This window comes from Nicotiana tomentosiformis, chromosome 1 (assembly GCF_000390325.3).
Source record: "Nicotiana tomentosiformis chromosome 1, ASM39032v3, whole genome shotgun sequence".
In the NCBI taxonomy this organism is placed as follows: domain Eukaryota; kingdom Viridiplantae; phylum Streptophyta; class Magnoliopsida; order Solanales; family Solanaceae; genus Nicotiana; species Nicotiana tomentosiformis.
The window spans coordinates 152,945,809-152,955,086 of record NC_090812.1 but is presented as its reverse complement, the minus strand read 5'-3'; positions in this window follow the sequence as shown (position 1 = coordinate 152,955,086).

Here is a 9,278-nt window from a genome sequence, read left to right as displayed (position 1 = left end):
GAAACAATAACTGAAGTAAATAAGACTATCATGTTTCTAAACTTGTTACCATCCTCCTATGATAATTTGGAAACAACCATCCTGCATGGTAGAGATACCATCGATTTAAAGGAGATGACATCAGCCATCCTACTCAATGATAAGCTGAGGAAGAATCCCAAAAGTCAGGGGCAGGCTCTTATCATAGAAAACAAAGGAAGAAGTTTTTATAGAGCATCGAGTAGCAGTGATAAATCCAAAGCTCGTGAAAAGTCCAGGAAACAGTCAAAGGGTAGAAATTGCTACAGTTGCGTTCAACCTGGTAACTTCCAAAGAGATTGCCTAAAGAAAGGTCGAGGCGAGAGCAGTGGCCAGAAGAATGATGACAACACAACTGCTACAGTTCACAACGATGATTCGGTGGTTCTTTTCGTTCACGAGGAGGAGGAATGCATGCACTTACCAAGCCAAGAGTCAGAATGGGTGGTTGGCACAACAACATCCTACCATGCCACACCGATAAGAGAATTATTTTGTAGGTACAAAACAGGATATTTTGGAATGGTCAAGATGGGAAATATCAGCCACTCAAAAACTGTTAGGATTAGCGATATTTGTATCAAGACAAAAGTCGGATGCACATTAGTTTTAAAAGATGTACGACGCATACCAGATCTGCGAATGAATTTGATTTCAGGGATCGTTCTACATCGAGACGGGTACGAGAGTCCTTCGCCAATAGGAAGTGGAGGCTCACCAAGAGATCATTGGTGATTGCTAAAGGATTTGCTCCCTACACATTGTACAAGACAACCGCTGAGATATGTGAAGATGGATTACATGCGGTTGTAGATGATACGCCTACAGATTTATGACACCGGAGATTGGGCCATATGAGTGAGAAGGGACTGCAGATCTTATCCAAAAAGTAACTCATATCATTTGCAAAAGTTACAACTGTGGATTCTTGTGATTATTGTTTATGTGAAAAACAATACATGGTATCGTTTCAAGTAACTCATGGAAGAAAATCAAATATACTTGATTTAGTATATTCTAATGTTGGTGGTCCAATGGATGTAGAATCAATGGGAGGTAACAATTATTTTCTCACATTTATTGATGATGCTTCACGAAAATTGTGGGTTTATTTCTTGAGAACCAAAGACCAGGTATTTCAAGTATTTAAGAAATTTCATGTTTTGTTGGAAAGGGAGACATGTCAAAAATTAAACCGTCTCAGGACAGACAATGGAGGAGAGTATACTTCAAAGGAGTTTGAAGAGTACTTCTGAAGCAATGGAATCAGATATGAGAAGACAATTCCTGGAACCCCACAACACAATTATGTAGATGAAAGGATGAATCGCACCATTGTCGAAAAAGGGTTTTAAAAGAGAGAGTCGCCACCTAACGGGTTTGAGGTGCGTTAGGGTACCTATTTGCAAGTAACTCTGGTTTAACCAGTTTGCATCACCAAAGATCAGGTAATGTCTCAAATTACCTCGAAGAGAAGGTGTTAGGAACTCTTCGAGGTCCACAACTGTGGATCCCGACCAAACTTGAATTATATGAATTAGTCAAATAGTTATAGAGAAAAACAAGAAGTTTTAAAAAAATCATTATTAGAAAGTCCTTGAGTAAACACAGATAATTGGTTTAAAGACAATATGGGGGGGGGGGGGGGGGTCCTAAGTTTTTTAGCCTAAAGGATCACCTCGTGCAACATAAATAATACTTCGTAACTTCCTTAAGGTGGGGTGTTACTCGTATTATTTAGCGGGTATATACTATCATCTCCTGCTACCCGATTACTATCTTTAAGTTGTTACCTGAGGCGCACTAATTGATTCTAAGCCGTGCCTTATGCGTGCACTACCCGTTCCATGCCTATGGTCCAGGAGGCGTTTGGACCTCTATTTTGGGTGGTTCTAGACCTAACTTAGGTTGCTCAAAATGAGAAAAACTAGGCGACATACAAAACAAGTTGGACTTCATGTAAAAGCAAATAAGGGCTAAAGTTAGCCTCCACACTTTAGACAACAAATGCACACAAAAAATTAGGCGTTTGACAGTTTCAACATTGAGACGAGTTAAAGTCATTAAGCCCTATAGACATAATTTCTATGTGACCTGGGAATTCAAACGCGTAGGCAGTTTCAGATGAGAGGTACCATTTTAGATATAATTTCTAAGTGACTACACAGTTGCACACTCATTACAAGTTACAAGCGATTAAATCTATAGACATGTTATCTAGTAGTGACAACAGAATAATGTTGAAAGTTCAGTTTCAAACTTAAAAGCGAGTGGGATTACCCTATATGCATGATTTCTACGATTAACGATGTAAACTAGTTTTAGCTCCTATAGACATGTTTCCTAAGCGAGCAATTATAACAGCAACACATTAATCAATTAAAACCCTATATGCATAATTTCTAAAAGTGCAGATTTGTAGAGCATAAAGCTAATATGACCCTATGGTCATAGACTGAAACATTGATCACCTTATTCCCTATAGGCATGGTATCTAGCAAAACATATAGAAGCAGAATATATTAAGCGAATGAAACACTTAGGTCCTATAGGCAGGTTATCTAACATCACATAGGAGCAAAACATGTTTGAGAAAATTAACCCCTATAGGCAGGATTTCTACCCGTTCATGCAAAGTGAGAATAAACCCATTTTTCCAATTTTACTAACACTCCAATTCTTATTACAAAATTATTACAAGCCCAATGAGTGAAATAAATTACAGAATTACAAAATAGCTATAGTGGGCCTAAGGCAGGCCTAATGCATACCCAGCCTGGCTAGGCCTTCAATACCATATCCATACAGTTTCACAATAGCCCAAAAAACAACTTTCGTTTACACAAAATAGCCTATATCCAGTAGCCAAAACTTGATCAAAAGTTCCAGGTGAACAACCATTTACACAAACCAATTGGTTTATCCAGTAGATAAAAAGGGGGCAAAGTTGAGAAATTAGGAAAAGTGGCAAAGAACATGGACCCTAGTGTGTGAGAGTTCCCAAGGGCTTCAAGAACCCAGGGAAATGCTCACACTAGGGAGGTTGATAGAGGAGACTTAGGGGGAAGGGCTTTGGCTTTCAGCCATCCCCAGAATTAGAAACAAGTGATAAAGATAATAAGTTTGGAAAAACATTTACAAACACTATAGGATAACCACATAATGAACTCCAAAAGAAAATTAACATGCTGGGCAGGGTGACATGTGCTAAGAGACAAAGATTTTAGGATTGCAAAGTTAACATGCAATGGCATTAGGCTAGTAAAACCAAGTAATGCAATCAGTTTATGACTTAATGGATCAGATTATACTAACTCAGGTTTAGACAGTATAACACAAATAGGATCAAGTATCATAGAGGGTATTAATCAAAGAAGATTAGTTTTAAAAGATCACAAGTCATTAGGGGGTACATATTGGTCATGGCAAGAACACATATAGTGGCAATAATAGTCATAGGAGCATACAACATTTGGAGTAAGGTCTTAACCAAAATAGGGGCAGGTTAATAACATCAATTGGCCATTAGAAGTTTAGAATTAGGCAGAGAAACATGGATTAGACCATATAGTTAAAACAGAACATTTGAATTATCAACAATACTAAACTAAGCATGCTTTATACTTTCCAAACTAACTAAGCTAGGTTTAGGGACATTATTAGGCTAACAATCATAAGCAGAATTAGGCAGAAAAGAGTCAAAGAAATACATTAAATCATGCAGTTTCAGAGAACATGCTTAACATAATAGAGTAAACATTGCAAGGATTTAGAAACTAACCAGTGATTGTTTAATAAACAAGAAAAGGATTGCAGTAAGGACCCAGAGTCTTGAATGTGTCAAGTTCCAAGGGTTTCGAGAACCCAGGCAGCGCTCACACCTAAGAGAGGTCAGAAAAGTAGAAGTCCAGTGGCCTTGGCTTTCAGCCGGCCAAGAGCCAAATAGAATAGAATAGTAAACAAGTATAGAGTAAAAAATTTGAGTTTTTAGTGAGAGAATATCGATTAAAGTTCTTTCTAGAAAGGGGAATGGGGATGGGTTTTTATAGTAGTAAAATTAAACTCCCAAATAAGGAAAAACAATCAATCAATCTTAAAGAAAAAGGAAAGAATAGCATGCGGAACTGATTCAGAATCAATTTAGGAGAAGTCAAGCAAACCCTAGTTTTTAGGAAAATAAATATTACCAGAATATACACAAAAATAATAACATAGGATGAATATAGACACAAAAATAATAACATAGAATCGAACCAATTTTGGTCCGATTTACGAAAATCTGAAAAATCCTAGTTGACAGAAATCAAAGATTGGACGGGAATCCTAGTTAATCAAACCCATATAGCCATGATCGTACTGTATATGGACTAAATATTGTCCAGATTCAAACTGTTGAAGCTAATCTCCCTTGATTCAGAGATTTACACTTGCCAAAATAGAGCAAGTACTTATGTAATACCAGAATGGGGTAAGAAACGATGAGCAGAGCATAAATGAAAAGGGAATCATATAGTGATTCCATGTTGAAGTTGGATTTTGGTTATAATAAGAGAGACGACTGCTAGGGTTTGACGGGAGAGGATAGAAGAGAGGATTTAGGGGCGGTAGCTGGTGAGAATGATTAGGGTCAGGGGGTGCTTAGGGTAAATTAAAGGGAGGGAGTAATGTAGGCCGCTGATCTGAGAGATCAACGGCCACGATTAAAAGGGGTCTTGGGTCGGGTTGGCTTAGATGGGCCGCAATTGGGTTGTGGGGCTGGGTTAATTGATTGGGCTGGGGGTTATTTGGGCTAGGGTATTAGAGTTTGGGCCAGTAATTAGTCCGAAAATAGGTAGAATTTTAGGCTAGTTTTTAAATACCCAATATTTAATAAAAATATTATTTTTAAAAGTAATTAATAAATAACAAAATATTATTTGTACACTAAAATGATTAAAAATAATTAATTAAAATTATAAAAATATAAAGAGTCATTTTCGCATAAATAATATAATTATACATGAATATGGGTTATTATTGTAAAAATATGCAATTAGCCCTAGAAATGTAAATGTAATTGAAAAATGCACTGAAAATATTTAAAACATCATGTTGGTGTAAATGATAAATTTATATGATTAAATCATCATAAAAATAATTTGAAGGATAATTACTGGGTATAAAAATGCGAAAATAAATCGATTTAAGGCCTTTAAGAAATTATGAAAAATTATGAAAAAAGCTTGTATAGGTTTATAAACTAAATGATAATGCAAATATACTATTTTGAAAGTATATATATATTTTAAAAATATGAGAAAAAAATTGGGTACCAACAACATGTACACAATCCTTCCACAGGTGAAGAATGGCACACGAAAGGCGTAGATAAAGAGGTTGCTAAGCAGGGGGAGCACCCTAGTCCACAAGAGAAAGAAGGAGAGCAACAACAATAAGAAGAAGGACAACAACCTTTGAGAAGATCTGAAAGAGACAAGGTAGAGTCTACATGGTATTCTTCTTCGGAGTATATCCTTGTCACTGATGAGGGGGAGCCAAAGAATTTCAAGGAGGTGCTATCTCATCCGGAACAAATCCAGTGTATGGAATCCATGCAAGAAGAGATGAATTCTCTATAGAATAATGATACGTATGAACTGGTTGAACTTCCAAAAGGCAAAAGACAACTCAATTTCAAGTGGGTCTTTAAGCTTAAGAAAGTTAGAAACGGCAAGCTGGTCAGACACAAAGCTCAATAGGTGGTAAAAGGTTTCGAATAGAAGAAAGGTATTGATTTTGATGAAATTTTCTCACCCGTTGTCAAAATGACTTCTATTCGAGCAGTATTGAGCTTGGCAACTAGCCTAGATCTTAAAGTGGAGCAGTTGGACGTGAAAACTGTATTTCTGCATCGAGATTTGGAAGAAGAGATCTATATGGAGCAGCTTGAAAGTTTTGAAATAAAGGCAAAGAAACACATGGTATGCAAGTTGAAAAAGAGTCTTTATGGGTTGAAAGAAGCGCGTAGGCAGTGGTACAAGAAGTTTGACATATTCATGAGAAGTCAAACGTACACAAAGACATTTTAAAATCCATGTGTATACTATAAGAAATTCTCTAACAATAACTTTTTCATCTTGTTGTTATATGTGGATGACATGCTGATTGTAAGACAAGACAAGAAATTGATTGCCAAGTTGAAGGAAGATTTGTCCAAGTCATTTGACATGAAAGATTTGGGTCCAGCATGACAAATTCTAGGAATGGAGATTGTCTTAAATATGACAAATAATAAGTTGTTGTAACAACATAAGTATATTGAACGTATAATTGAACGCTTCAACATGATGAGTGCTAAACCACTTAGCACGACTCTTGCTGGTCATATGAAGTTGAACAAGACAATGTGTCCTATAATAAAGGAAGATAAAGAAAGTATGGTTAAAGTTTCATATTCCTATGCCGTCGGGAGCCTGATTGCATGTCCCAGACCTGATATTGCTGATGCTGTCGGTATTATTAGCAAGTTTATTGATACTTCCGGAAAAGAACATTAGGAAGTTGTGAAGTGGATACTTAGGTATTTAAAAAGAACCTCAGATGAATGCTTGTGTTTTGGGAGATCAGCTCCAATCTTAAAGGGCTATACCGATGCTGATATGCCCAGTGATACTGATAATAGAAAATTCAATATTGGACATCTATTTACTTTTTCAAGGGGAGCTATATCATGAAAGTCTAAATTGAAGAAGTTTGTTGCACTTTCAACAACTGAATTAGAGTACATTTCCATTACAGAAGCTGGCAAGGAGATGGTATGGCTCAAGCGGTTTCTTCAAGAGTTGGAATTGCATCAAAAGGAGTATGTCGTCTATTGTGATAGTCAAAGTAGAATAGACTTGAGCAAGAACTCCATGTACCATGCAATAAAAACAAATATTGATGTGAGATATCATTGGATTCGTGAGTAGGTGAAGAACAAATATTTACATGTCAAAAATATTCACACGAGTGAAAATCTCGTTGATATATTGACCAAGAGGATAACAAGAGACAAGTTTGAGCGATGCAAAGAACTTGTCGGAATGAGCTCTATATGAGAAACTGGAGATACGTCTTTCAGGTGCATGAGACTGGAGGGGGAGATTTGATGGGTCCATCCCATGTGAAAGAAGTACATCTTCCTTTGACTTTGAAATGTCAAGCCAGCTAAAGGAATAGTAAGGAAGATGTTATGGAAAATATTTCCTTGGTTTCACAATGAATATTTGACTCTTGCCAAGCTCATGATATTAATGAAGCAATCATAAACACTATAAATAAGTGTTTTGCTCTCATTGTAAGACACACCGAATAAATAGAAAGTGAGTGATTTACAGAGTAAGAAGTAAAATACTCTGTGAGAAAAAATATAGAGAGTTTGAGCAGTATTGTAGTGAGGTGGAAAAATTAAAAAAAGGTTATTTCTTTTGAGTGTTTAGTAGTCTTGGAGTATTTTACTCGGTACTATAAATTGTAAAATCCTTGCTATAGTGAAATCAGTTGCTCCTCTCGGGCCGTGATTTTTCCCTTATTTAGAAGGATTTTCCACGTAAAACTCTGGTGTTTTTTTTTCTCTTATTATTGTCGTTGGTTAGTGTATTTTAGTAATCCACATTTATTATAGTTGTATACCGTGAATATTATTTCTGTGGAAGTTAATTTTCCCAACACAAACTCCAGGAATCATGGAGTTTGAACAGTCATAGTTCAATCTCGCATTTTTACATATTTCAAACTCCAAGAAAAAATTTCTCGACTTTGAACATAAATGTTCAAACTTCAGTAAGATTTTCTAAAGTTTTTCAGTACTTTAAATAGGGGTATTTTTGTTCAAATTTTATTTTCACATCAAAATGCGGCTAAAGTTAAATAGTTTTGAAACACTAATTAAATGTTAACTAAAGGTCTAAAAAGTGGCCATTTTCCCATTTCTTCCACACCTTATACCCAAATCAAATTTTCAGTCTTGTTTACCAATCTATAGGCCATTTTATTTAACAAACCAAATTGCCATATGAATGACTATCCTTATTCATATATCAGCATCTCAAAGTTAGGGATCAAATTCAACCAGGTGATTCAGCCAAATAAGCAAATCATAACAATAAGATAATCACTGGAATTAACTAAAGCATGATTGGAAAGAATAATCAGAGCAGAAATGGACCTTCTGTAATCTGTAGAGCAAGAAACTTTTCTAATGTTTTATTAATGTAAGAACCACCGTGCAACAAGAGATTGTACAACAACAAATAACAATGATTGATAGGCAGTGTGGTTGTAAGGTGGAACGATGGTTTTTGTGTAGGCAAGGTGTTTGTGTATTTGTTTCTATGGTGGTGCTTTGATAGTGATGCTTGAAGGTAGAATTGCGGCATGGATATTGCTCTTTGAACGGGGAAATAAGGCTAGTGGAGGAATTACGGTGAGAAGGAATTACAAAAAAGGAAAGCTGAATTCGTTGTTACTTGTTGTTACTAAAGTTTTGGTTGGAAAGCATACTGACCAAAACGTGTAAGAAGGAAAGGAAAGAAAGGGACAATTTCTGATCTTTTCAAGTATAATGTGAGCCTATATATTGGCTTTAAAGAGGGCTAGCAATAACACAAGTGTATTGGACACTTATACATTTGTCCACACGTATGTCACTTGATATTTAGCATGACAATTGGTTAAGTTTCATTGAAGATATTGCCACATGGACGTATGACTTCATGCAAGAAGCCATATACTATTCCAAAATATCTTTTGAAATACATTAATTTACCAATCAAGATATTTTAGGAGTGTAAGAGTAATGAATAGGAGAGTAAGATTTGCTGGATTAGTATGGTCCAAATGTAATAAGTTTGGTGTCTTGTGGACTATAAACCAAACTTAGATCAATAAAATTTATCTCACAGAATTACCGGTGAAATATAATATTTATATGAACCAATAATTCTTATTGTAAGTTAGAGATTTTATCAATAACATTTCGACCCCCGGTAATTTTGCTGTTCAACACGGTTTTGCGCCCAATAGGCCATGCGCGTGTCTGGTTATTCATGAGAGCTCTAGAGACTAGGCCAAAATATCATAGGAGCGGCCCACTCCACTCTCATATAGGTGAATTCATCAGGTGTATACTACTTTTAAAAATACCATTCATAAGGACTATGAATTTCATCAAGAGTTATAACTCAGCCTCTCAATTAGTAGCAGTCAAGCACTCTCTTTTAGTGCATCAGTGCCAATAT